The sequence below is a fragment of the Ochotona princeps genome, chromosome 2 (assembly GCF_030435755.1).
Source record: "Ochotona princeps isolate mOchPri1 chromosome 2, mOchPri1.hap1, whole genome shotgun sequence".
NCBI classification, from domain to species: Eukaryota; Metazoa; Chordata; class Mammalia; order Lagomorpha; family Ochotonidae; genus Ochotona; species Ochotona princeps.
Window position 1 is genome coordinate 155,249,874 of NC_080833.1, and position 27,926 is coordinate 155,277,799.

Sequence of the window (27,926 nt, forward strand, 5' to 3'; positions counted from 1 at the left end):
CACATCAGACAGTCTGATAGTCTGGTTAAAATGGAAACTGGCAGGAAATGTCGGAACCTGGTGCTCATAGCAGAAAGACAAGATAAAGAGAGGGGTACTTCACAAATACTAACATACTTACATAACATATAAAGGCCTAATATACCTGCCTGAGGGGGAACCTCTCACAGAGGCCCCAGCAGAGATGGAGAGGGATTCCGAGGGGGACCCTCGGGCTGAGGACCCAGCAGACGGGTTCCTGAGTGGGACCCTCTCACTGAGGACACAGCACAGAGAGAGGGGAGGTCCGAGGGGGACTCTCGCTGAGGCAAGAGCAGAGGGGGTCCCAAGAGGGACCCTCTCACTGAGGCCCCAGCAGAGAGGGAGGGTGGTCCGAGGGGGAACCTTTGGCTGATGCCCCAGCAGAGAGGGGCCCTAGGTTGTCCCTCTCTCGCTGAGGCCCCAGGAGAGGTGGTGCCCATGGGGACCCTCTCGCAGAGGACCCAGCATAGAGGTAGTGAGACTCAGGGGTTCCTCTCACTGAGGCCCCAGAAGACGGGGTCCTGAGTGGACCCTCTGGCTGAGTCCCCAACAGAGAGAGGGTCGGGCTCTGATGATCTCTCTCGATGAGGCCCAGGCAGAGAGAGAGATGGGGATCTGGGAGGACCCTCTCGCTGAGGTCCCAGCAGAGCGGGTCCTGAGTGGAATCCTCTCACTGAGGCCACAGCATTGAGATAGGAAGGGTCCGAGGGGGACACTCTCGCTGAGGCTCCAGCAGAGGGGGTCCCGAGTGAGACCCTCCTGCTGAGGCATCAACAGAGAGGGAAGGGGGTTCCGGTGGTCCATCTGGCTGAGGCCCCAGCAAAGGGGTCCCAAGTGGTACCTTCTCGCCTAGACCCCAGCAGAGAGGTTAGGTGGCTCCGGGTGTCCCTCTAGCTGTGGCCTAAGCAAAGGAGGTCGCCGGGGTTCCGCCTCACTGAGGCCCCAGCAGAGGGGGTCCCAAGGGGGACCCTCTCGCTGAGGCCCCAGCAGAACGGCAGGTGTCGCCAGGGTTCCCCCTCACTGAGTCAACATCAGAGGGGGTCCCAAGGGGGTCTCTCTTGCTGAGGCCCCAGGAGAGGTGTTCCCCAGGGGGACCCTCTTGCGGAGGACCCAGCAGAGAGAGTGTGGGACTCAGGGGTCTCTCTAACTGAAGCCCCTGAAGACGGGGTCTTGAGGGGGACCCTCTGGCTGAGTCCCCAACACAGAGAGGCTTGGGCTCTGAGGATCTCTCTCACTGAGGCCCCAGCAGAGGGGTTCCGACTGGGTCTCTCTCACTGACACCCCAGCAACGAGGAAGGGTTGCCGGAGGTCCCACTAGCTGAAGCCCAGGTAGAGAGAGAGGGTGTCTGAGGAGGACCATCTCGCTGAGACCCAGGCAGAGGGGCTCATGAGATGGACCATCTTGCAGATGCCCCAGCAGATAGGGAGGGGATGGGGGGGCAAGGGTCCCTCTTACTGAGGCCCCAGCAGAGTGGGTCCCCAGGGGACCAGCTCTTGCGGCTCATTTGGAGAGTGAATCATCGGACGGAAGATCTTTCTCTCTGTCTCTTCTCCTCTCTGTATATCTGACTTTGGAATAAAATACATAAATCTGTTTTAAAAAAAAAAGGTAGGGCAGCATCGGGCACCCTCGTGGCCACCAGGACTCACTGCAGGATGCTCATCCTAGGCTCTCCTGCCAAATCAATGGAAGCACCCCAGCTCAGAGAGGCATTTGCTCTCAAGGACACTCTTTTTAGAGCTTGCACACAAGTCCCATGACGGAAGCCATATGCACGCCCTGGGGTTCGGCATTGACAGCTAAATGCAGTCTAGAGTCACAGCACAGCACACAGCATGCTCCCTCGCAGGAGGTCAGCAGCTTTCTGTGTTTTCCTTCCTCCCTCCTGCCTCCCTCTGTCCTCTTTTCTTGGAAGCACAGAGGAAAAGAGAGGGAGAGACAGAATCTTTCTTGCATCTGCTGGCTCACATCCCCAACGACCACCACCAGAGCCAGCTGTGGCTGGGTCAGGACAAGCCCAGGAACCAGGAGCTCCCTCCAGATCTCCCAAAGGGGCACAGGGGCACACAGGCAAGGGGCACAAGCCCCTGCAGCATCCTCCGCTGCTCTCCCAGGAGGATCGGCAGGGAGCTGGACTGCAGGGGAAGCAGCCAGGATTTGAAGCAGCACCTGTACAGGCCATCCACCTGGCAGGCTGAGGCTTGACCCACTGGGACAATTCCCTGCACCACAACACACCACACCAATCCTTGCTGGACCCTTCAGCAGCTCCTTCACCAGGCTTCTGAAGGTGCCTGTCCCCCTGGCTTGCACAACTTATGCCGTTCCGTGCTGTGAGAGCAGCCAGTACAGATGAGGGATCCAGGCATGTTGCTACTCTACCTGTCCTGGGGAGATGGACCTCTGTGAAGAACAGATGTCAGCTGTTGGGATGTCTTGTGGAAGATGGCACATCAGCGGCGGCCGACAGTCCACAGCTGACCAGCAGGAGGAAGAGTCTTGAATCCAGAAGGATCCATGGAGGAGGGTGAAGCACTCTCTGGTGAACAAGAGGGCAGCAGCATCTGGCTGGAGGCTGTGAGGCCAAATTCCTGCCTCCAAAGCACATGACAGGGATGGCTGACCCCTCAAGTGCTAGCTAGAGATAGGAAAGGCAGCTTTGTGCACCCTGTTGTGTGCAGGAAGCACAGGCCCTGAAAGCCCTACCTTGTGCGGGCCTTGGTGGCTCCCCGGCCATCATCATATGTGCTGGGCAGTAGGGCTGCATGTTGCAGGATGCTTTCTTTAGCAGCTAGGGCCTGGGACTTCCTATTGCAGATGGCTGGTGACCTCTGGTGCCTACTTGCCCATCCACCTGGCTCCTGGCTTAGGAGCCCACATGCCCAGACACCACTCAGCTAGGCCAAGGCAGGCCGAGTAGTGTATCACCCTAACCACCACCCAACACATGCAAAAATACATGAAGCCGGGGTCCATCAGCATGGCCTAGTGGCCAAAGTCCTTGCCTTGAACGCACCGGGAACCCATATGGGCACTGGTTCTAATCCTGGCTGCTCCACTTCCCATCCAGCTCCCTGCTTGTGGCATGGCAAAGCAGTCGAGGACGGCCCAAATTTTTGGGACCCTGCACCCACATGGAAGAGGTTCCAAGTTCCCAGCTTCGGATTGGCATGCACCAGCCATTGCGGCTCACTTGGAGAGTGAATCATTGGACGGAAGATCTTCCTCTCTGTCTCTCCTCCTCTCTGTATCTCGGACTTTGTAATAAAAAAAAAAAAACGGTCCATGAAGCCCTGTTGGCAGCCCATCAGGGAGATGCTCCACTTGCCAAAGAATTCCCTGAGTCTGCATCTCAGGGTGCTCTGCAAGAATGGGGGTGGCGGTAAGGTTTCCTGGGACCTCATCTGGCCAAGTACAACCCCAGTGTGCTGGTGTTTAACACCAGCTCTCAGAGGGCTCTGAGGATGCAGGCATGGGACTCCAGCTCCCTGAGGGCCTGTGGGCATGCTGATGTGAGAGTCCATCTCCCAGGGTTCTTTAAGTGCCCTGCTGTTAAAGGCACCCTGACACTTCCTATCACAGAGGCCTGGGCTGATGCTAGGCCCCAAACGTCCTGCACCCCTCCCGGGCTTTGGTATGTGGGCTGTTCGGCCTTGGAGCCCTGATCTTTCAACAGCACGTGTACCAGAATACTGTCCGGGACCCCCACCTGATGCTAGGATGGCTCGGGTTGGACTGTCTAGAGGTCAGAAGGCCTGAGCCCAGCAGGGGTAGAAAGGGCAGCTTGGGGCCCAGCGCCGTAGCCTAGCAACTAACGTCCTCGCCTTGAACGCGCTGGGATTCCATATGGGCACCGGTTCTAATCCCGGCTGCTCCACTTCCCAACCAGATCCCTGATTGTGGCCTGGGAAAGCAGTAGAGACTGCCCAAAGCTTTGGAAACTTGCACCCACAAGTTTCCAGAGGCTCCAGGTTCCCGGCTTTGGATCAGCGTGCACCAGCCATTGTGGCTCACTTGGGGAGTGACTCATCGGACGGAAGATCTTCCTCTCTGTCTCTCCTCCTCTCTGTATATCTGACCTTGGAATAAAATAAATAAATGTGTAAAAAAGAAAAAAAAAAAAAAAGAAAGAACGAACGGCGGCTTTGGGCGCCCTCTCGTGGCCACCAGCACTCAGTGCAGGACGCTCATCCAAGGCTCTCCAGCATGGATGAAGGTCCTCTGCTGCCAGACCCCAGCAGGAAGGATCGTCCTCTGCTGGCAGACCCAAAAAGAGAGGAGGGTCCTGTGCTGCAGGACCCCAGCAGAAAAGAGGGTCCTCTACTGCCGGACGCCAGCATAGAGGAGGATTCTTGGATGTCGGACCCAACAGAGAGGAGGGTCGTCTGGTGCTGGATCCTAGCAGAGAAGAAGGTCCTCTGGTGCTGGAACTCAGCAGAGAGGAGGGTGCTCCGCTTCTGGACCCCAGCACAGAGGAGTTTCCTCTGCTGGTGGACCACAGCAGAAGACGAGGCTTCTCTGGTGTTGCACTACAGCAGACAGGAGGGTCCTCTGTTGCCAGACCCCAACAGAGAGGAAGGTCCTCTGCTGCTGGACCCAATTAGAGAGGGGGTACCTCTGCTGCTGGACCCAATCAGAGAGGGGGTTCTTTGGTGCCGGGCCTCAGCAGCAGTTGAGGGTCCTGTGCTGCATGACCCAACAGAGACGGGGGTCTTCTGGTGCCGGAACCCAGCAGCAGAGGAGGGTAATCTGGTACCAGACGCCAGCAGGGAGGTGGTTCCTGTGGTGCCGGACACCAGCAGAGGGAGGGTCCTCTGCTGCTGGACCCCAGCAATGAGGAGGGTTCTCTGATGCTCGTCCAATTAGAGAGGGGAGTCCTCTGGTTCCGGGCCCCAGCAGTTGAGGGTCCTGTGCTGCTTCTGGACCCATGCAGAGAGGGGGGTCTTCTGGTGCCGGAACCCAGCAGCAGAGGAGGGTAATCTGGTACCAGACGCCAGCAGGGAGGTGGTTCCTGTGGTGCCGGACACCAGCAGAGGGAGGGTCCTCTGCTGCTGGACCCCAGCAGTGAGGAGGGTTCTCTGATGCTGGTCCAATTAGAGAGGGGAGTCCTCTGGTTCCGGGCCCCAGCAGCAGTTGAGGGTCCTGTGCTGCAGGACCCATGCAGAGAAGGGAGTCTTTTGATGCCGGACCCAAGCAGCAGAGGAGGGTACTCTGATGCAGGACCCTAGGAGCAGAGGACGGTCCTCTGGTGCCGGACGACAACAGGGAGGATGGTCCTGTTGTACCAGACCCCAGCAGCAGAGGAGGATCCTCTGGTGCCGGAACCCAGCAGAGAGAGATTCCACTACTGTCGGACCCCAGCAGAGAGGAGGGTCCTTTGCTGCAGGAACACAGCAGAGAACAGGGTCCTCTGCAGCCGCACCCCAGCAGAGGGGTGGGTACTCTGATGCCGAACACCTGCAGCTGAGGTGGGTCTTCTTCTGCTGTACCCCAGCAGAGACCAGGGTCCTCAGCTGCCTGTCCGCAGCAGGAAGGAGTGTCTTCTGGAGCCTGACCCCAGCAGAGAGGTCCTCTCCTGCTTCCTCTCTTTGGTGTTCAGCAGGATAGGAGGGTCCTTGGCTGCTGGACTCCAGCAGAGAGAAGGGTCCTCTGCAGCATTTTACTCGCTGGACCCTAGCACAGACGAGGGTCCTTATGTGCTAGACCCAGCAGAGAGGAACGTCATATGGTGCCAAACCCAGGCAGAGAGGTGGGTCCTCTGCTGCTTCCTCTTTGTTTTGGCAGAGCAGAGAGGAGTGTCCTCTGGTGCTGGATCACAGAAGAGAGGAGGTCCTCTGCTGCTTCCTCCCTGCTGGGGTCCAGCAGAGGAGGTCCACTGCTTCCGGACCCCAGCAGTGAGTGGGTCCTCTGCTACTGGACCCAGCAGAGCGAAGGGACCTCTGTTGCCGGACCCCAGCAGAAGAAGAGGGTCCTCTGCTCCCCGATCACAACAGAAGAGGAGGGTCCTCTGCTGCGGCCTCTCTTTGAAGTCCATGAGGTAACGAGGGTCCTTTAGAACTTCTTCTCTGCTGAGATCGTGCAGCAGAGGAGGGTCATCTTCTGCAGGGGTTCAGCAGGAGAGGAGGGTCCTCAGCTGCTGGGAGCAAGGCAAAGTGGAGTGTCCACTGCTGCCAGACCCCAGCAGGGAAGTGGGTCCTCTGCAGCGGTACCCCAGCAATACAGGAGTGTAATCTGCTGTCAGACCCCAGTAAAGAAGAGGGTCTTCTTCTGCTGGACCCCAGCAGAGAAGAGGGTCCTCTGTTGCTTCATCTATGCTGGACACCCGCAGTGAGGAGAGTCCTCTGGTGCTGGACCCCAGCAGAGAGGAGAGTACTCTACTGCTGGACTCCAGCAGAGAGGACGGTCCTCTGCTGATTCCTCTCCACTGGGGTCCAACGGAGAGGAGGGTCCTATTTTTCCGGACCCCAGCAGTAGAGTAGGACCCTCTGCTGCCCGACCCCAGCAGAGAGGTGTTCTCTGGTGCCGGATCCCTGCAGAAGATTGAAGTTTTCTGCTGCTGGACCCTGCAGGGACGAGTGTCCTCTGCTGCCGGACCCCGCAGGGACGAGTGTCATCTGCTGCCAGACCACAGAAGGAAGGAGGGTCCCCTGTTGCCAGACCCAGCAGCAGTTGAGGGTCCCCTGCTGCTTCGTTCTTTATTGTCCAACAGAAGAGGATTGTCCTCTGCTCCTTTCTCTCTGCAGGAAAACAGCAGTGAGGGGGAACCTATGGTGCCAGGCAGCAGCAGAGAGGAGGATCTTGTGCTGCCGGACCCCAGCAGAAGAGGATGGTCTTAGCTGCCGGACGCCAGCAGAGATGAGGGTCCTCCTCTGGGCTCCAGCATAGAAGAGAGTCCTCTGCTTCTTCTTCTCTGCTGGACCCCAGCAGAGAGGCGGATCCTCTGGGGATGGACCTCAACAGAGAGGAGGGTCCTCTACTGCTGTACCCCAGTAGAGAGGATGGTCCTCTGCTGATTCCTCTTTGATGGGGTCCAACGGAGAGGAGTGTCTTATGCTGCCGGACACCAAATGCAGAGGATGGGCATCTGCTGCTGGACATCAGCAGCAGATGAGGGTCTTCTGTTGTCGGATCCCAGCAGAGAGGAGGGTACTCTATTGTTGTACCTCAGCAGAGAGGATTGTCCTCTGCGGCTTTCTCTGTGCTGGGGTCCAGCAGAAAGCAGGGTCTCTGATGCTGGACCCCAGAAGAGAAGAGGGTCATCTGATGCTTTATCTCTGCTATGTTCATTCAGCAGAGGAGGTTCCTCTGCTGTCTGAATCCAGCAGGAAGGAGAATGCTCGGCTGCTGGAACACAGCAGGAACGAGGTTCCTCTGTGGCCGGACCCAAGCAGCAGAGAAAGCCTGAATCCCAGCAGGGAGGTGGGTCCTCTGTTGCCAGACCCCAGCAGAGAGGAGTGTTCTCTGCTGCGAGGCCCAGCAGAGAGCATGGTCCTCTGCTGCCGGACCCCAGCAGAAGAGGAGGTTCCTCTGCCGCATCCTCTCTTTGGGGTCGAACAGGAGATGAGTGTCCTCTGTACTTCCTCTCTGCTGGGGTCCAGCAGCAGAGGAGGGTCCTATGATGCAGGTGTCCCGCAGGAGAGTAGGAACTCTGCTGCTTAAACCCAGCAGAAGTGGTGTGTCATCTGCTGCAGGACCCCAGCACAGAAGAGGGTCCTCTTGTGCTAGACCCCTGCAGAGAGGGGGTCCTCTGCTGCCGGACCAGAACAGCAGAGGGTGGTCCTCTGCTGCCGGACCACAGCAGGGAGGAGGGTTCATTCTTCTGGACCTCAGCAGGGACGATGGTCCTCTGCTGCCGGACCCCAGTAGGAGAGGAGGGTCCTCGGCTGCCAGAAACCATCAGAGAGGCGGCTCCTTTGCTGCTACCTATCTGCTGGGGTCCAACAGAGTGGAGGGTCTTCTGTTTCCAGACCCCAGCAGCAGAGCAGGGTGCTCTGGTGCTGGAAAACAGAAGGGAGTAGGGTCCTCTGCTGCCGGCACCATCAGCAGAGGTGGGTCCTCTGGTGCCGGAACCAAGCTACAGAGGGGGGTACTCTGATGCTAGACCCCAGCAGCAGTGGAGGGTCCTCTGGTGCTGTCGGATCCCAGCAGAGAGGAAGCAGCAGAGGACTCGCCTCTCTGCTGGGGTCCTACAGAGTGAAGGGTCCTCAGCTACCAGACCCCAGCAGCAGCAGAGCACCCTCTTCTGCCGTAAAACAGCAGGGAGAATGGTTCTCTGCTGCCAGTCCCAGCAGCAGAGGAGGGTCTTCTGGTGCCGGACACCAGCAGCAGAGAAGGGGTCTCTGGTGTGGGACCACAGCAGAGAGTAGGGTACTCTGCTGCCAGACCCCAGCAGAGAGCAGGGTCCTGCACTGCAGGACCCCAGAAGAGAAGGAGGGTCCTCTCGTGCTAGACCCCAGGAGAGGAGGGTGCTCTGCTGGGGGACTCCAGCACATAGGAGGGTCGTCCTGTGCTGGACCCCAGCAGAGAGGGGTGTCATCTGGTGAAACACCCCAGCACAGAGAAAGATCCTCTGTTGCTGGACCCCAGCAGAGAGGGAGGTCCTCTGTTGCCAGAACCCTAAAAGCAAAGGAGGGTCCTCTGTTGCCAGACCACAGCAGGGAGGAGTGTCCTCTGCTGTCTGACCTGAGCAGTAGAGGATTGTCCTCTGGTGCCGGGCCCCAGCAGAGATGAAGATCCTCTGCTGCTCGAGCAAGCTGAGAGGAGGGTCCTGTGGTGCTGGACCCCAGCAGAGAATGGTGTCCTCTGTTGCTGGACCCCAGCAACAGGAGGGTTCTCTGCTGCTGGACCCCAGCAGAGTGTAGGGTGTTGTTGTGCCAGACCCCAGCAGAGAGGAGGGACTCTGCTGCCGTACCAAGGCAGGGAGGAGGGTCCTCAGCTGCAGGAACCCAGCAGAAGGAGGGTCCTCTGCTGCCAGACCCCAGCAGCAGAGAGGGTCATCTGGTGCCAGACCCTAGCATCAGAGGGGAGTCCTGTGCTTCCAGACACCAACAGCAGAGGGAGGAACTCTGCTGCTGGACCCCAGCAGAACATGGGTGTTGTCTGCTGCCAGAACCCAGCATAAGGAGTGTCATTTGCTACCAAACCCCAGCAGGACAAGGAGGTCCTCTGGTACCGAAACCCAGCAGCAGAAGGGGGTTCTTTGCTGCCAGACCCAAACAGCACAAGGGGGTCTCTGCTGCCGGAATTCAGCAGAGAGGACTTCCTCTGCTGCCGGACATCAGGAGAGAGGAGGGTCCTCTGCTGCCGGACCACAGCAGAGAGGAGGATCCTCTGTTGCTGGAACCCAGCAGAAGAGGAGGGTCCTCTGCTGCAGGACGCCAGTAGAAGAGTAGAATCCTCTGCGTGTCCTCTCTTTGGGGTCCAGTAGGAAACAAGGTTCCTCTGCAACTTCCCCTATGCTGTGGTCCAGCAGCAGAGGCGGGTCCTCTGCTGCAGGAGTCCAGCAGGAGAGGAGGGTCCTTTGCTGCTACCTCTCCACTGGGGTCCAGCAGCAGAGATGGGTCCTCTGCTGCCGCACCCCAGCAGCAGAAGGCGGTAATCTGGTGCTGGACGCCAGCAGAGTGGAGGGTCCTCTGCCGCTGGACCCCAGTAGGAGAGGAGATTACTTCTGAACTGCACCACAGCAGAACAAGGTGTTCCTCTGGTGCCGGACCCTAGCAGCAGAGGGGAGTTCTCTGCTGCAGGAACCCAGCAGAAGGAGTGTTCTCTGCTGCCAGACCCCAGGAGCATATGGAGGTCCTCTGGTGCTGGACCCCATCAGCAGAGGGGGATCTTCTGATGCCGGACGCCAGCAGCAGAGGAGGGTCCTCTGGTGCTAGACCCCAGCAGAGAGGGTTGTCATCTGGTTTCAGACAACAGCAGCAGTGGTGGATGCTCTGCTGCTGTACCCTGCAGAGAGGGTGGTCCTCTGCCACCAGACCCCACCTGGGAAGAGGGCCCTGTTGCCTCCAGAACCCAGCAGCAAAGGAGGGTGTTCTCGTGCCGTACCCCAGCAGCAGAGGAGGACTGCTGGTGCCGGACACCAGCAGGGAGGAGGGTCCTCTGCTGCAGGAACCCAGCAGAAACAGGGTCCTCATCTGTCGGATCCCAGCCGAAGATTAGGGTCCTGTGCTTTGTCCTCTTTTTAGGATCCAGCAGGAGATGAGTGTCCTCTGCAACTTCCTCTCTGCTGTGGTCCCGAAGCAGAGGAGACTCCTCTAGGCTGGGGTTCAGCAGCTGAGAACCCTCCTCTCTGCTGTGTCAGGCAGGAGATGATGCTGCTCTACTGCTGGGATCTGACAGCAGGAGAGGAGGGTCCTCTGCTGCTGGAACAGGAAAGAAGAGGAGGGTCCTCTGCTGCAGGACTCCAGCTGAGAGGAACCTCCTCTGCTGCTTCCTTTCTGCTGCACCCCAGCAGAGAAGGGTCCTCTCATGCTAGACACCAGCAGAGAGGATGGTCCTCTGCTGCTTCTTCTCAGTTGGGGTCCAGCAGAACAGTAGGGTCCTCTGCTGTTGGACGCAGCAGCAGTGGCGGGTCTTTTAATGCCAGGCCCCAGCAGAGAGGAGGGTCCTCTGGTGCTGGACCCAAGCAGAGAGGGGTGTCCTCTGGTGCCCGACCCAAGCAGCAGAGGGGGTTCTCTTTGGCTGGACCTCAGCAGAGAGGGGGGTCCACTGGTGCCTGACCCCAACAGCTGAGGGGGGTCCTCTGGTTTCGGACCACAGCAGTGAGGAGGGAGGACCTGAATCCCGGACACCAGCAGAAGAGGGGGGTCCTCTGCTGCCAGACCCAACAGAAGGAGGGTCCTTTGCTGCCAGACCCAGTAGCATAGAAGCGTCCTTTGGTGTCGGACCCCAAGAGCAGAGGGGGTTCTCTGCTGCCAGACCCCAGCAGCAGAAGGCGGTCCTCTGGTGCCCGACCACAGCAGCAGAGGGAGGAACTCCACTCCCGGACACCAGCACAAGAGGGGGGTCCTCTGCTGCCAGACACAGCAGAGGCGGGTCCTTTGGTGTTCGACCCCAAGAGCAGAGGGGGTTCTCTGCTGCCGCACCCCAGCAGCAGAAGGCGGTTCTCTGCTGCTGGACCCCAGCAGAGTGGAGGGTCCTCTGCTGCTCGACCCCAGCAGAAGAGGAGAGTCCTGGGGTACCGGACCACATCAGCACAAGTGGTTCCTCTGGTGCTGGTCCCCAGCAGGTGGGGTCCTCTGGTGCCGGAACCCAGAAGCAGTGAGGGGGCCTCTAATGCCAGAAACAGCAGCAGAGGGAGGAACTCTGCTTTCGGACTCCAGCAGCAGAGGGGGGTCCTCTGCTGCAGGAACCCAGCAGAAGGAGGATTCTCTGCTGTAGGACAGCAGGAGCATAGGGGAGTTCTCTGGTGCTGGACCCCAGCAACAGAGGGGGGTCTTCTGTTGCCAGACGCTAGTAGCAGAGGAGGGTCTTCCTCTGCTAACGCCATTAGAAGAGGGTCACCTGCTGTTTCCTCTCTTTGGGGCCCAGTCGGGGATGAGGGTCCTCTTCAACTTCCTCTGTGCTGTGGTCCAGCAGCAGAGGAGGGTGCTCTGGTGCTGGACCCCAGTAGAAGAGTAGGGTTTTCTGCAGTGTCCTCTCTTTGGGGTCCAGTAGGCAACGAGGGTCCTCTGCAACTTCCCCTCTTCTGTAGTCCAGCAGCAGAGGACAGAGTCCAGCAGAGGAGGGTCCTCTGCTGCTGGACCTCAGAAGCAGAAGGCAGTCCTCTGGTACTGGACCCCACCAGCAGGGGACGTTCCTCTGCTGCCGGACCACAGCAGAAAAGAGGGTCCTAGGCTTCCGGACCCCAGCAAAGAGGATCGTCCTCTGATGCCAGAACTTTGCAGAAGAAGGTGGTCCGCTGCTGCCGGACGCAAGTATTAGAGGAGGGTCCTCTGCTTCTTCCTCTCTGCTGGGATCCAATGAATACTCGGGTCCTCAGGTACTGGACCCCAGGAGAGAGGAGGGTCCTCTGCTGTCTGACCCCTAGAGGGGGGCGGTTCTCTGCTGCCAAATAACAGCACAGAGGATATTCCTCTGGTACCGGACCACTGCAGAGAGGATCCTCTGCTGCTGGAGCCAGCAGAAAGAGGTGGGTACTCTGCTGTAGGACACCAGTAGAAGAGGAATGTCCTCTGCTGCGTCCTCTCTTTGGGGTCCAGCAGGGAGGAGGGTCCTCTTCTGCAGGGGTGCAGGGTCCTCTGCTGCCAACCCCAGTAGCAGAGGGGGGTCCTCTGGTGCCGGACCCCAACAGATAAGAGTGTCCTCTGCTGCTTCCTCTCTGCTGAGGTTCAACAGAGGTGGACCTCTGCTACCGGACCCCAGCTGCTTAGGAGGGTCTTCTGGTGCCAGACCCCAGCAGAAGGGGGGTGTTCTCTGCTGCTGCACCCCTTAGCAGAGGAAGGTCCTATGCTGCCAGACCACAGCAGAGGAGTTTCCTCTACTGCCGGAACCCAGCAGAGAGGAGGGTCCTCCTCTTTGTCCCCTCTTAGGGGTCCAGCAGGAGACGAGTGTCCTCTGTAACTTACTCTCTGCTGTGGTCCAGCAGCAGAGGATGATCCTCGGAGGCAGGGGTCCAGCAGTGGAGGAGGATCCTCTGCTGCTGGAACACAGCAAAAGAGGAAGGTCCTCTGCTGCGGGACCCCAGCTGAGTAAAGGTTCCTCTTCTGCTTTCTCTCTGCTGTGCCACAGCAGAGAGGAGGGTCCTTTGCTGCTGGACCAAAGCAGAGAGGAGGGTCCTTTGCTGCTTCCTTTCTGCTGGGGTTCCTAAGCAGAGGAGGGTGCTCTGCTACCGGACACAACAGCAGTGGAGGGTCCTCTGCTGCAGGACCACAGCTGGGAGGAGGGTCTTTCGTACTAGTCCCCAGCAGAGAGGATGGTCCTCTGTGCCTGAACCCAGCCGGGAGGAGGGGCCTCTGCTGCCGGACCCCAGCAGAGAGGAGTCTTCTGATGCCGGACCCGAGCAGCAGAGGAGGTTCCTCTGATGCCGGAATAGAAGCAAACGAGGGTCATCGGCTGTTGGACCCCAGATGGCAGGAGGGTCCTCTGCTGTATGAACCCAGCAGCAGAGCAGCGTCCTCTGCTGCTGGACCCCAGGAGTAAGGAGGGTCCCTGCTGCTCGACCCCAGCAGAGACTAGGGTACTCTGGTTTCGGACCTCAGCAGAGAGAGGTGTTCTCTGGTGTCGGACCCCAGCAGCAGAGGATGGTCCTGTTCTGCGGTACCCGAGCAGGAAGGAGGGTCCTCTGCTGCCGTACCATAGCAAGGAGGAAGGACCTTTGTGGCCGGACCCCAGCAGCAGAGTTGGGTCCTCTGGTGCCCGACCCGAGCAACCTGGTAGGGTCTTCTGCTGCAGGACCTCAGAAGGGAGAAAGGTCCTCTGCTGCCAGACCACAGCAGCAGAAGGGGATCCGCTGCTGTTGGATACCAGCAGCAGAAGCTAGTCTTCCTCTGATGGATCCCAGCAGCAGGGGGGGTTCCTACAGTATCGGATGCCAGCAGATGAGGGGGGTCCTCTGGTACCGGATCCCAGCAGAGAGGAAGGTCCTTCTGGTGCCAGACCCCAGCAGTAGAGGAGTGTCCTCTGGGCCCAGACCCCAGCAGCAGGGAGGTGGGTCCTCTGGTGTGGAACCCCAGGAGCGGAAGAAGATCCTCTGGTGCAGGACCACAGAAGAGAGGAGGGTCCACCCATGCCGGACCCCAGCAGAACAGGAGTGTCCTCTACTGCTTCCTCTGTTTGATACCCACCTGGAGAGGAGTGTCCTCTGCAGCTTCCTCTCTGCTGGGGTACAGCAGAGAGGAGAGTCCACTGGTGCCGGAACCCAGCAGAAGAGGAGTGTATTCTCCTGCGTCCTCTCCCTGGGATGCAGCATGAGGGGAGGGTCCTCTGCAACTTCTTCTCTGCTGTGGTCTAGTAGCAGGGAAGCACCTCATTGCAGGGGTCCCGCAGAAGAGGAGGATGGTCTGCTGTTGGACCCCGGAAGGCAGGAGGTTCCCCTGCTGCCATACCCCAGCAGGGAGGAAAATCCTCTGCTGCCGGACATCAGCAGCAGAGGAGGATCCTCTGGTGCCAGATCCCAGGAGCAGAGGAGTGTCCTCTGCTTCCAGACCACAGCATGGAGGAGGGTCCTCTGTTGCCGGAACCCAGTTGAGGAGGAGGGTCCTCTGCTGTCGGATTCCTGCAGGGAAGAGGGTCCTCTGCTGCCTGACCCCAACAGGGAGGAGTCCTCTGCTGCCGGACCCCAGCAGAGAGCAGGGTTCTCTGCTTCATCCTCTCTTTGGGGTCCAGTAGGAGACAAGGATACTCTGCATCTTCCTCTCTGCTGAGGTCCAGCCACAGAGGAGAGTCCTCTGCGGCTGGACCTCAGCATGGAGGAGGTATCTATGCTACTTCCTCTCTGCTCCACTCCAGCACTGGAGAAGTTCCTCTGCTGCCAAACAACAACAGCTTGGAGAGTCCTCTGCTTCCGGACCCCAGCAGAGAGGAGGGTCCTCTGCTGCCAGACCCCAGGAGAACAGGAGGTTCTTCTGCTGCATCCTCTCTTTGCTGTCCAGCAAGAGAAGAGGGTCCTCTGCTGTTCCTCTCTGCTGGGGTCCATCAGCAGACGAAAGTCCTCTGCTGCTGAAATCCAGAAGGCAGGAGGGTCCTCTGCTGCCAGACTCCTGCAGAGGGGTGGGTCCTCTATTGCTTCCTCTCTACTGGAAACTACCAGAGACGAGTGTCCTGTCGTGCTAGACCCCAGCAGAAAAAAGGGTCCTCTGCTGATGGACCAAAGCAGCTGAGGAGGCTCCATTGTTGCCAGACTCCAACAGCACAGGAGGGTCCTTCTGTTCCGCACCAAAGCAGCATAGAATGGTCCTCTGCTGATGGACCCCACCAGCAGAGGCGGGTCCTCTGGTGCCAGAACCCAGCAGCAAGGAGGGTCTTCTTCTAACAGACCCCAGAAGCAGAGTAGCTCCTGTGGTTCCGGACACCAGCTGCAGAAGAGGGTCCTCTGTGGCTGTTGGACTCCAGCAGCAGAGAGGAGGGTCGTCTGCGGCTTCCTCTCTGCTGCGGTCCAGCAGAGAGGATGGTCCTTTGGTGCTGGACCACAGCAGAGAGGAAGGACCTCTGATGCTTATTCTCTGCTGGTGTCCAGCAGCAGGGATGAGGGTCCTCTGTTGCCGGAACTTGCAGGGATTAGGGTCCTCTGCTGCCGCACCCCAGCAGGGAGGATGGTCCTCTGCTGCCGGTCCCCAGCAGGGAGGATGGTCCTCTGCTGCCGGACCCCAGCAGGGAAGAGGTTCCTCTGCTTCCGGATTCAGGAAAGGTTTTCTGGGTACCTCATCTGCGAACCATCAGTGCTAGTCAGCTTGTGTGTAATTCCAGTCTCAGAGGGTCCATGGACACGCTGACGTCGGACCCCAGATTCCACAGGGATTGGGGAATGCTGAATTAGGACCGAGGTCCAAGAGGGCTCATGGGTACACAGACATGGAACCGAGGTCTCACGGGGCCCTTGGGCACACTGATGTGGGATTCCAGCTCTCAGAGGGTCCGTGTGCACACTCACATGGGATTCCAGCTCCCATAGGGTTCGTGGGCTTACTGACTGAGATTCCACATCCCTCAGGACCTCTGGGGACCGTGATGTGGAACTCCAGCTTCTAGTTCTCCCTGTGCCCTAGGTTGTACCTTGCTGGTGAAGACAGACAGCCACTTCCTAGCACAGAGGCCTGGGCCTGATGCAAGGCAACAAGCGTCCTCCACCCCCTCTTGATCCTTCATATGCGGGCTGTTCGGCCTTGGAGCCCAATCTTCAAGGGACACATATAAAGGAATTCTGTCCAGGATTCCCACCTGACACTAGGATGGCTGGGGCTGGACCTTCTAGTGCTCAAAATGCCTCAGCCAACCAGGGGTAGAAAGGGCAGCTTATGCGCCCTCTCATGGCCAGCAGGACTCACTGCAGGACACTCCTCCAGGCTCTCCTGCACAAACAAGGGAAACAATCCCAGCCTAAGAGAAATTCACTCTCAAGGACACTCTTTGGAGCGGTTGCACAGAAGTCCCAGGACAGAAACCCTACGCACACCCTTGGGGTCTGCATTGGCAGACAAAAACAGTCTTCAGTCACAGCACAATCCCTACCACCCAGGACAGCAGCTTTCTTTCACTTCCTTCCCTCCTGCATGCCTGTTTGAATCTGTCCTGTTTTGTTTGAAGCACAAAGGAACAGAGAGGAAGAGACAGAATCTTTCTTGCATCTGCTGGCTCACTTCCCAAGGACCACCACCAGAGCCAGATGTGGCTGGGCCAGGACAAGCCTAGGAACCAGGACTTTCCTTCACATGTCACACAGGGGCACAGCACACAGGGGCACAAGCCCCTGCGCCATCTTCCACTGCTGTCCCAGGAGCATCGGCAGGGAACTAGACTGCAGGGGAAGCAGTCAGGACTTAAAGCAGCACCCATACAGGCCATCTGCCTGGCAGGCTTAGGTTTGAGGCCCTCGGAGCCCTTGAGGCCCACACAGCACCCCAACCCGCTCCACCGATTCCACCCCTAGCAGCATTCTTCAGCAGCTCCTTCACCAGGCCCGTGAATGTACTTGTCCTCCAGTTTTGCATAACTTTTGCTGTGTGTGCTGAGAGAGCAGAGGGCACCAACAGGGCATCCAGGCATGCTGCTACTCTACCTGTCTAATGAGATGGACCTCTGTGGAGAGTACACGTCAGCTGTTGAGGTGTCTTGTGGCAGGTGGCACATCAGTGGCAGCTGATGGTCCCCAGGTGGCCTGAAAGAGAAAGAGTCTTGAATCCAGGATGCCCCTGGAGGATGGTGAAGCATTCCCTGGTGAACGAAAGTCCAATGGCATTTGGTAGGGGGTTGTGGGGCCAAATTCCTGCCTCCAATGCACACGATGGCGATGCCTGACCCCCCTCCCCCCAGTGTTTCCTAGACAGCACCGAAGAAGGCAAAATGGTCCTCGTGAACCCATGCCTGCCCATGGCATGGGAGGGCCTATTTTGTGCAGGCCTTGGTTGCTCCCAGGCCACCGTCCTACCTGCTGGAAAGTGGGACTGCATGTCCCAGGGTGCTCTCGCAGAAGCTAAAGCCTGGGACTTCCTATTCCAGATGACTGGTGTTCTTTGGTGCTTACTTGTCCTTCCACTGTTCCATCCTTAGAATCCCACAAGCCCAGACACCACCCAGCTAGGCAGAGGAAGGCCGAGTGCTGTATCACCCTAACTGCCACCCCACACATGCAATAATACATGAAGGCCTCTCTGCAGCCCATCGGGGAGCAGTTGCACTTGCTAACGAAAGCCCAGGCCCTGTCCCCAAGGGTGCTTTGTGATGAAAGGGGGTAGTGGCAAGGTTTCTGGGGAGCTCATCTGCGAAAGATCAATGCTAGCCAGTCAGTGAGTAACTCCAGGTACCAGAGGGTCCTTCTGCACACTGACGTGGGACTCCAACTCCCAGAGTGCCTGTGGGCACACTGACGTTTGTATCAAGCTCCTACAAGACCCATGGGCACAGTGACATGAGGCCCCAATTCCCAACAGGACACATGGGCACGCTGAACTAGGACTCAGTATCCCAGAGGGCCCATGTGCACACTGACATGGGTCTCCTGCTCTCAGAGGCCCATGAGCACGCTAATGTGAGTCTCCAGCTCCCATAGGGACTGTGGGCACGCTGACATGGGACTCCATCTACCACAGGGCCTCTGGGTGCCCTAATGTGGAACTCCAGCTCCCAGCGCTCTCCCCATGTCCTATGTGGTATCTTAATGGTGAAGGCACACAGCCACTTCCTAGCACAGAGGTCCAGGATGATGCAAGACCACAATCATCCTCAAATCCCTCCTGGACCTTCGTTTGCAGGCTTGTCAGCCTTACCCCAATCTTCAAGGGACAAGTATTCAGCAACACTCTCCAGGACCCCCACCTGACACTAGGATGGCTGGGGCTTGGCTGTCTAGTGTTCAAAAGGAATGAGCCCAACCAGGGGGAGAAAGGGCAGCTTATGCATCCTCTCATGGACAGCAGGACTCACTGCAGGACGCTCCTCCAGGCTCTCCTGCACAAGAGAAACAAACCCGGTCTGAGAGACATTCACTCTCAAGAACACACTTTGGAGAGGTTTCACAGGAGTCTCAGGGCGGAAGCCCTACGCACACCCTTGGGGTCTGCATTGCCAGACAAAACCAGTCTTCAGTCACAGCACAGCACACAGCACACAGCACATTCCCTGCCAGGAGGCCAATAGCAATCACACTCTTCCTGCCTTCTTGCCTGCCTGCCTGAATCTGTCCTGTTTGCTTGGAGCACACAGGAACAGAGAGGGAGAGAGAGAGCAATCTTTCTTACATCTGCTGCCTCTCTTCACCAGGGACCACCACCAGAGCTAGATGTGGCTGGGCCAGGACAAGCCCGAGAACCAGGAGCTTCCTCCACATGTCCCACAGGGGCACAGAGGCACTGGGGCACAAGCCCCTGCGCCATCCTCCGTTGCTCTCCCAGCACCATCGGCAGGGAGCTGGACTGCAGAGGATGCTGTCAGGTCTTGAAGCAGCACCCATACAGCTGAACTGCACACAAGCCTCGCAGGCTGAGGCTTGACACCTTAGGACCCCTCCCCAACCACCAAAACCCGCACCACCCGACTCCATCCCTTACCAGTTTCTTCAGCACCTCCTTCAACAGGCCACTGAAAGTCCCTGTCCCCCTTGCTGGCACAACTTTGGCTGTTCCGTGCTGAGAGAGCAGCGGGCACCAACAAGGCATCCAGGCATGCTGCTACTCTACCTCTCCTGGTGAGAAAGCCTCTGTGGAGAAGACACGTCAGCTGTTGGGGTTTCTTGGTTCAGCTGGCACACCAGTGGCAGCTGATGGTTCACAGGTTGTCCGCAGCAGGAGAAAGGGTCTTGAATCCAGGATGGTCCTGGAATAGGGTGAAGCATTCCCTGGTGAACGAGAGGGCAATTGCATTTGACAGGGCATTCTGGAACCAAATCCATGCTTCCAATGCACACGACACATGTTTAATATGATGCCTTGTAGAATGGAATATGGTCCCTGTGATCCCATTCTTGAAGATGGCATGGAGGCCCTCCCTTTTGCAGGTTTGGTGGCTCCCCATCCACCATCCCTGCTAGACAGTGAGAATGCAAGTCCAGGGTGCTCTTGCAGCAGCTAAGGCCTGGGACTTCCTATTCCAGATGACTGGTGACCTCTGGTGCTTACTTACCCATCCACCTGCTCCTGGCTTAGGAGCCCACATGCCCAGATTCCACCCAGCTAAGCAGAAGAAGTCCGAGTGGTGTATCACACTAAGTGCCACTCCACAAATGCAAAAATGCACAAAGGCCTCAGTGCAGCCCATCGGGGAGCTTCACCACTTGCTAAAGAACACCTAGTTCCTGCCCCTAATGGTGCTCTGTGAGGAAAGAGAGTGGTGTAAATGTTTCCAAGGATCTCATCTGCGAAAGACCAGTGCTAGTCAGCTGTTGAGTAACTCCAGGTACCAGAGGGTCCATGGGCACACTGACGTGGGACACTAGCACACAGAGGGTGCGTGGGCACAATGACCTAAGATTTCAACTCTCAGAGGGACCATGGACAAACTGATGTGAGTCTCCATGTTTCAGAGGGCCCTTGGAGAGACTGATGTGGGACTCCAGCTCCCACAGGGCCTCTGGGTGCCCTGACGTGGAACTCCAGCTCGCAGGTTTCCCCAGTGCCCTCTGATGTTCCTTGCTGGTGAAGGCACACAGCCACCTCCTAGCACAGAGGCCTGGGCTGATGCAAGGACACAGGCATCCTATACACACTCCTGGACCTTGGCATGCGGGCTGTTCTGCCTTGGACCCCAATATTCCAGCATCCTGTGTCCAGGAACACTGTCCGGGAGCACCACCTGACGCTAGGATGCCTTGGGCCAGGCCGTCTTGTGCTCAAAAGGCCTGAGCCCACAAGGGGTAGAAAGGCAGCTTTGCACGCTCTCTCGTGTACAGTTGAACTCACGGCAGGACGCTCTTCCAGTCTCTCCTGCCCAGACATGGGAATCAAACCTGGCCTGAGAGAAATTCACTATCAAGGACACTTTTTGAAGAGGTTTCACAGGAATGCCAGGACGGAAGACCTACGTATGCCCTTGGGGTCTGCATTGGCAGACAAAAGCAGTCTAGAACCACAGGACACAGCACACAGCACACACCCACTCAGCTAGGCAGAGGAATACCACGTGTTGTATCACCATAACTGCCACTCCACACATGCAAAACCACATGAAGGCCTCTCCGCAGCCCATCAGGGAGCTGCTCCACTTGGTAAAGAAAGCCAAGGGCCTGCCTAGGGTTGCTCAGTTAGGAAAGGAGGTGGTGTAAATGTTTCTGGGGTCCACATCTGTGAAAAATCAGGGCTTGTCAGCCTGTGTGCAACTCCAGGTCCCAGAGGGTCTGTTGGCACGCTGATGTGGGACTCCAGCTCTCAGAGGGCCTTGGGCACGCTGATGTGGGACTCCAGCTCCCAGGTTTCTCCCCGTGCCCTAGGTTGTACCTTGCTGGTGAAGGCACACAGCCACTTCCTAGCACAGAGCCTCAGCCTGATGCAAAGCTACAAGTGTCCTCCAACCGCTCCTGGACCTTGGTATGAGAGCTGTTCTGCCTTGGACCCCAATCTTCCAGTGACACATATCCAGGAACAATGTAATGGACCTCCACCTAAGACTAGGATGGCTCTGGCTGGGCCTTCTTGTGCTCAAAAGGCCTGAGGACAACCAGGGGTAGAAAGGGCAGCTTTGCGCACCCTCTCGTGGTCAGCAGGACTCATTGCATGACGCTCCTCCAGGCTCTACTGCACAGACAAGGGAAACAAACCTGGCTTGAGAGACAGTCACTCTCAAGGACATTCTTCGGAGAGGTTGCACAGGAGTCCCAGGACTGAAACACTACACATGTCCTTGGGGTCTGCGTTGGCAGACAAAAGCAGTCTAGAGCCACAGCACAGTACACAGCACACAGCACACTCCCTCCCAGGAAGCCAGCAGCTTTCTTTCTCTTCCTTCCTGCCTGCCTGTATCCCTCTGTCCTGCTTGCTTTGAAGCACAGAGGAAGAGAGAGTGAGACAGAGCAAACTTTCTTGCATCTGCTGCCTCACTTCCACCAGATCCAGCTGTGGCAGGGTCAGGACAAGCCCAGGAACCAGGAGCTTCATTCACATGTCATAAAGGTTCACGGGGAACAGGGGCACAACCCCTGCACCATCCTCCACTGCTCTCCCAGGATCATCAGCAGGGAGCCTGATTGCAGGGGAAACAACCAGGAGTTGAAGCAGCACCTATATAGGCCATCTGCCTGGCAGGCTGAGGCTTGACAGCCTTGGACACCACACTGAGGCCCCAGAAGATGGGGTTCCTGAGGTGGACCCTCTCGCTGAGGCCCCAACATAGAGAGAGGGTCAGGTAATGAGGATCTCTCTCGATGAGGCTCCAGCAGAGGGGTTCCGAGGGGGACCCTCTCGCTGAGGCCACAGTAGAGAGAGAGGAGGGGTCCGAGAGGAACACTCTCGCTGAGGCTCCAGCAGAGGGGGTCCCGAGGGGGACCCTCCCACTGAGGAATCCACAGAGAGGGAAGCGGGCTCAGGGGGCACTCTCGCTGAGGCCGCAGCAGAGGGAGTCCCGAGTGGTACCTTCTCGCCTAGGACCCAGCAGAAAGGTTAGATGGCTCCAGGTGTCCCTGTGGCTGAGGCCCCAGCAGAAGGGGTCCCAAGGAGTACCTCTTGCTGAGGCCCCAGCAGCCAGACAGGGGTCGCCAGGGTTCCACCTCGCTGAGGCCCCAGCAGAGGGGGTACCGAGGGGGACCCTCTCACTGAGGCCCCAGCAGTGAGGGAACGGTTCGCCGGGGGTTCCGCTCGCTGAGGCCCCCGCAGAGGGGCTCCTGAGATGGACCTTCTCGCAGATGCCTCAGGAGATAGGGAGGGAAGGGGGGGCAAAGGGTCCCTCTCACTGAGGCCCAAGTAGAAGTAGTCCAGAGGGGGACCCTCTCGCTGAGGCCCCTGCAGAGGAGTTCCCAAGGTGGATGATCTTGCTGAGGCCCCAGCAGAGGGGGTACTGAGGGCAAACCTCTCGCTCTGGCCCCAGCAGAGGTTCCTAGGGGGACCCTCTCGCTGAGGCCCCAGCAGGTGGGGGGTCTCGAGGGAGTCCCTCTCGCTGAGGCCGCAGTAGAGTGGCTCCAGAGAGTGACCCTCTCGCTGAGGCTCCAGCAGAGATGGAGGGGGTACCCGAGTGGTACCATCTTCCTGAGGCCTGAGGAGAGGGGGTCCCAAGGGTTACCTTCTCGCTGAGGCTCTAGGAGAGATGGAGAGCGCGTCCAAGGGGGACCCTCTCACTGAGGTCCCAGCAGAGATGGAGAGGGGTTCTGGGGGTCCATCTAGCTGAGGCCTCAGCAGGGAGGGAGGGGGTTCTGGGGGTCCCAGTCACTTAGGACCCAGCAGATCGGGTCCCGAGGGGTACCCTCTCTTAGAGGCCCCAGCAGAGATAAGAGGCTCTGGCTGGGAGTGTCCCTCTCTTAGAGGCCCCAGCAAAAAAAGGGTCCCTCTTGCTGCAGACCCAGTAGAGGTTGTCCCGAGTGGGACCCTCTTGTTGAGGCCCCAGCAGCGAGGGAGGGAGGGTCCGAGGGTGACCCTCTCCCTGAGGCCCCAGCAGAGTGGGTCCCTAGTGGGACTCTCTCGCTAAGGCCAAGGCAGAGAGGGGGGGTCCGAGGGGGACTCACTTGCTAAGGTCACAGCAGATAGGGAGAGGGGCTTCGGGTGTCCCTGTCGCTGAGGCCCCAGCAGAGAGAGAGGGAGGGATCCGAGGGGGACAATCTCACTGAGGCCCCAGCAGAGTGGGTCCCAGGGGGACCCTCTTGCTGAGGCCTCAGAGAGAGAGAGGGGGTCCGACGGGGACTGTCTCGCTGAGACCCCAGCAGAGGAGGTCCCAAGGTGGACGATCTCGCTGAGGCCCCAGCAGAGTTTGTCCCAAGTGGGACCCTCTCGCTGAGGCCATAGCAGAGAGAGGAGGCTCCGAAGAACACCCTCTCGCTGAGGGCCCAGCAGAGGAGCTCCCGAGGGGGACCCCATCGCCGAGGCCCCAGCAGAGAGGGAGGCAAGCTCCGGGGGTCACTCTCGCTTAGGCCCAAGCTGAGGGGCTCCCGAGGGGGACACTTTCACTGAGACCCCAGCAGGGAGAGACAGAGAGAGGGCAGCCGAGGGTCCCTCTCTTTGAGGCCCCAGCAGAGAAGAGAGAGAGAGAGAGGGGTGCCAATGGTCCCTCTCACTGAAGCCGCAAGAGAGAGTGGGGGTTCCTAGGAGGACCCTCCCGCTGAGGCCCTAGCAGAAACAGACAGAGAGATAGAGGGGGACGAGGTTCCCTCTCGCTAAGGCCCCAGCAGAATGGGTTCGGAGTGGGACCCTCTCGCTGAGGCACCAGCAGACAGAGATGTGCGGTCCGAGGGGGACCCTCCCACTGTGGCCCCAGCAGGGGAGGTACCAAGGTGGACAATCTCGCTGAGGCCCTAGTAGAGGGGGTCCCGAGTGGTCTCTTTTGCTAAGGCCCAGCAGCAAGGGAGGAGTCGCCAGGGGTCCCTTTCGCTTTGGCCCCAGCAGAGGGTTCCCTAGGGGATTCTTCGCTGAGGCCCCAGCAGAGAGAGGGGGCCGAGTGTCCCACTCCCTGAGGCACCAGCAGAGAGAAGGGGGGGTCCAAGTGCTAACTTCTTTCAGAGGCCCAACAGAAGAGAGAGGAGGGTGCCAAGGGTCCCTCTAACTGAGGCCCCAGCAGAGGGGGTCCGAGGGGCACCCTCTCGCTGAGGCCCCAGCAGAGGGTGTCTTGAGGGAGTTCCTCTCGATGAGTCCCCAGCAGAGGGGGTCTAGAGGATGACCCTCTGGCTGAGGCTCCAGCAGAGATGGAGGGGGGTCCCGAGGGGGAGCCTCTTCCTGAGGCCCGAGGAGAGGGTGTCCCAAGGGGTACCTTCTGGCTGAAGCTCCAGCAGAGAGAGAGGGGGTGTCCAAGGGCGACCCTCTCACTGAGGCCCCAGCAGAGATGGAGGGGTGCTTGGTGGTCCGTGTCACTGAGGCCCCAGCAGCTACGGAGGGGGTCCCGTGGTCCCTCTTACTTAGGCCGCAGCAGACGGGGTCCCGAGGGGGACCCTCTCTCAGATGCCCAAGCAGAGATAGAGGCTCTGGCTCAGAGGGTCCCTCTCGCTGAGGACCCAGCAGAGAGAGAGAGAGAAAGGGGGTGGTTGTGAGTCCCTCTAGCGGAGGCCCCAGCAGAGAGAGAGGTGGGGTACAAGTGGCACCCTCTCGCTGAGTTCCCACCAGAGAAAAACAGAGAGAGAGGGCAGCAGACGGTCCCTCTCCCTGAAGCCCCCACAGAGAGTGTCCCGAGGGGAACCTCTTGCTGAGGCCCCAGCAGAGAGAGAACGAGAGAGAGAGAAAGGAGGACCGAGGGTCCCTCTCACTGAGACAGTAGCAGAGAGAGAGGGGGGTTCGGGGTTCCCTCACTCTAAGATCCCAGCATCGAGGGAGTGGGGCTGCGGCTGTCCCTCTCGCTGAGGCCCCAGCAGAGGGGGTCCCGAGGGTGACCCTCTCGTTGAGGCCCCAGCAGCGAAGGATGCGGTTCTGACGGGGACCCTCTCGCTGAGGCCCCAGCAGAGTGGGTGCCAAGGGGATCGGCTGTTGCAGCTTACTTGGAGAGTGAATCATCGGTCAGAAGATCTTCCTCTCTGTCTCTCCTCCTCTCTGTATCTCGGACTTTGGAATGAAAAAAAATAAAAGTCCAGAATCCCTCTTGGTAGCTCATCAGGGAGATGCTCCACTTGCCAAAAAACGCCAAAAGCCTGCATCTCAGGGTGCTCTGCAAGGAATGGGGGTGGCGGTAAGGTTTCCCAGGACCTCATCTGGCACAGTGCAACCCCAGTGGGCTGGTGTGTAACAACAGCTCACAGAGGTCCTGTGGGACGCAGGTGCGGGACTCCAGCTCTCAGGGCCTCCAGGATGCTGGTGTTGGACTCCAGCTCCCTGAGGGCCTGTGGGCATGCTGACATAGGACACCACCTCCCAGGGTTCTTTAAGTGCCTTGCTCTTAAAGGCACCCTGACACTTCCTATCACAGAGGCCCGGGCTGAGGCTAGGCCCCAAGCGTCCTACACCATCCCAGGCTTTGGTATGTGGGCTGTTCGGCTTTGGAGCCCTGATCTTTCAACAACACGTGTACCAGAATACTGTCTGTGACCCTCACCTCACCCTAGGATGGCTCGGGTTGGACTGTCTAGAGCTCAGAAGGCCTAAGCCCACCAGGGGTAGAAAGGGCAGCTTGGGGCCTGGCGCCATAGCCTAGCAACTAAAGTCCTCGCCTTGAACGAGCCGGGATCCCATATGGGCACCGGTTTTAATCCCAGCTGCTCCACTTCCCATCCAGATCCCTGCTTGTGGCCTGGGAAAGCAGTCAAGGACGGTCCAAAGCTTTGGAAACTTGCACCCATATGGGAGACCTAGAAGAGGCTCCAGGTTCCTGGCTTTGGATCAGCGTGCACCAGCCATTGTGGCTCACTTGGGGAGTGAATCATCGGTCGGAAGATCTTTTTCTCTGTCTCTCCTCCTCTCTGTATATCTGACTTTGGAATAAAATAAATAAACCTGCAAAAAAAAACAAAAGGATAAGAAAAGAAAAGAAAAAATGAAAAGAAAGAATGGCGGCTTTGGGCGCCCTCTCGTGGCCATCAGCACTCAGTGCGGGACGCTCATCCAAGGCTCTCCAGCATGGATGAAGGTCCTCTGCTGCAGGACCCGAGCAGGGAATACGGTCCTCTGCTGGCAGACTCAAAAAAAGAGGAGGGTCCTCCACTGCCAGACGCCAGCATAGAGAAGGGTCCTCGGATGTTGGACCCCAACAGAGAGGATGGTCATCTGGTGCTGGATCCTAGCAGAGAAGAGGGTCCTCTGGTGCTGAAACTCAGCAGAGAGGAGGGTGCTCCACTTCTGGACCCCAGCAGAGAGGAATTTCCTCTGCTGCTGGACCACAGCAGAAGACAAGGCTCCTCTGGTGCTGCACTACAGCAGAGAGGAGGGTCCTCTGCTGCTGAACCCAAAAGAAGAGGAAGGTCCTCTGCTACGGGACTCCAGCTGAGAGGAGGGTCCTCTTCTGCTTCCTTTCTGCTGGACCCCAGCAGAGAGATGGGACCTCTCATGCTAGACACCAGCAGAGAGGATGGTTCTCTGCTGCTTCCTCTTTGCTGGGGTCCAGCAGAGGAAGAGGGTCCTCTGCTGTCAGACGCAGCAGCAGTGTAGTGTCCTCTACTGCCGGACCCAGACAGATGGGAGGATTTTCTGCTGATCCACCCCAGCAGAGACGAGGCACCTCTGGTGGTATACTCCAACAGAGAGGGGTGTCCTCTGGTGCCGGGCCTAAGATCATAGAGGGTTCTGTTTTGCTGGACCCAAGCAGCAGATGGGGGTCTTTTTGTGCCTGACACCAAGAGCAGAGGAAGGTTCTCTGCTGCCGGACTGCAGCAGGGAAGAGTGTCCTCTGCTGCCGGATCCCAGCATGGTGTAGCGTCCTCTGCTGCCGGAACCCTGCAGAAGGAGGGTCCTCTGCTGCCAGACCCCAGTAGCAGAGGGGGGTCTTCTAGTGCCATACCCCAGCAGCAGAGGGGGGTCCTCTGGTACCAGAAAACAGCAGCAGAGGAGGGTCCTCTGGTACCGGACTCCAAGAGCATAGGAGGTTCCTCTGCTGCCGGACCACAGCAGGGAGGAGGGTCCTTTTCTTCTGGATACAGGCAGGGAAGAGGATTGTCTGCTGCCAAACCCCAACAGCAGAGGAGGATTCTCTGGTGCCGGACCCGAGCAGTAGTTGAGAGTCCTCTTCTGCCGGAAACAGCAGGGAGGAGGGTCCTCTGCTGCAGGACGCCAGTAGAAGAGTAGGGTCCTCTGCTGGGTCCTCTCTTTGGGGTCCAGTAGGGAATGAGGGTCCTCTGCAACTTCCCCTATGCTGTGGTCCAGCAGCAGATGATGGTCCTCTGATGCAGGTGTCCAGCAGGAGGGGAGGGTCCTTTGCAGCTTCCTAACAGCTGGGGTCCAGCAGCAGAGGCAGGTCCTCTGCTACCTGACCCAAGCAGCAGAAGGCGGTCCTCTTGTGCTGTATCCCAGCAGAGTAGAGGGTCCTCTGGTGCTGAACCCCAGCAGGAGAGGAGAGTCCTCGGGTACCGGACCGTAGCAGCACAATTGGTTCCTCTGGTGCCGGACCCCAGAAGCAGAGGGGGGTCCTCTTTTGCTGGACCTCAGCACAAAGGGGAGTCCTCTGGTACTGGACCCCAGCAGCAGTGGAGGGTCCTCTGCTGCCGTACCAAGCAGCAGAGGATTGTCCTCTGCTGTAGGACTCCAGCAGCAAAGCAGTGTCCTCTGCTGCAAGACCCAACAGAGGAGGGTCCTCTGCTGTTGGACCCCAGCAGAGAAGAGAGTTCTCTGCTGCCATACCCGAGCAGCAGTGGAGGCTCCTCTGCTGTAGGACCCGAGCAGCAAAGCAATGTCCTCTGCTGTTGTATTCAGCAGAGAGGACTTTCCTCTTCTCCTGGACCCCAGCAGAAGAGGATAGTCCTCTGCTGCATCCTCTCTTTAAGGTCCAGTAGTGGACTATGTTCCTCTACAATTTCCTCTCTTCTGTGGTTCAGATGCAGAGGAGTGTCCTCTGCTGCAGGGGTCCAGCAGGAGAGGAGGGTCCTCTGCTGTTGGAAACAAGCATAAAAGGAGGGTTCTCTGCTGCAGGACCGTGGAAGAGAGGAGGGTCATCTGCTGCTGGACCCCAGCATTGAGGAGGGTCCTCTTGTGCTGGACCTCAGCAGAGA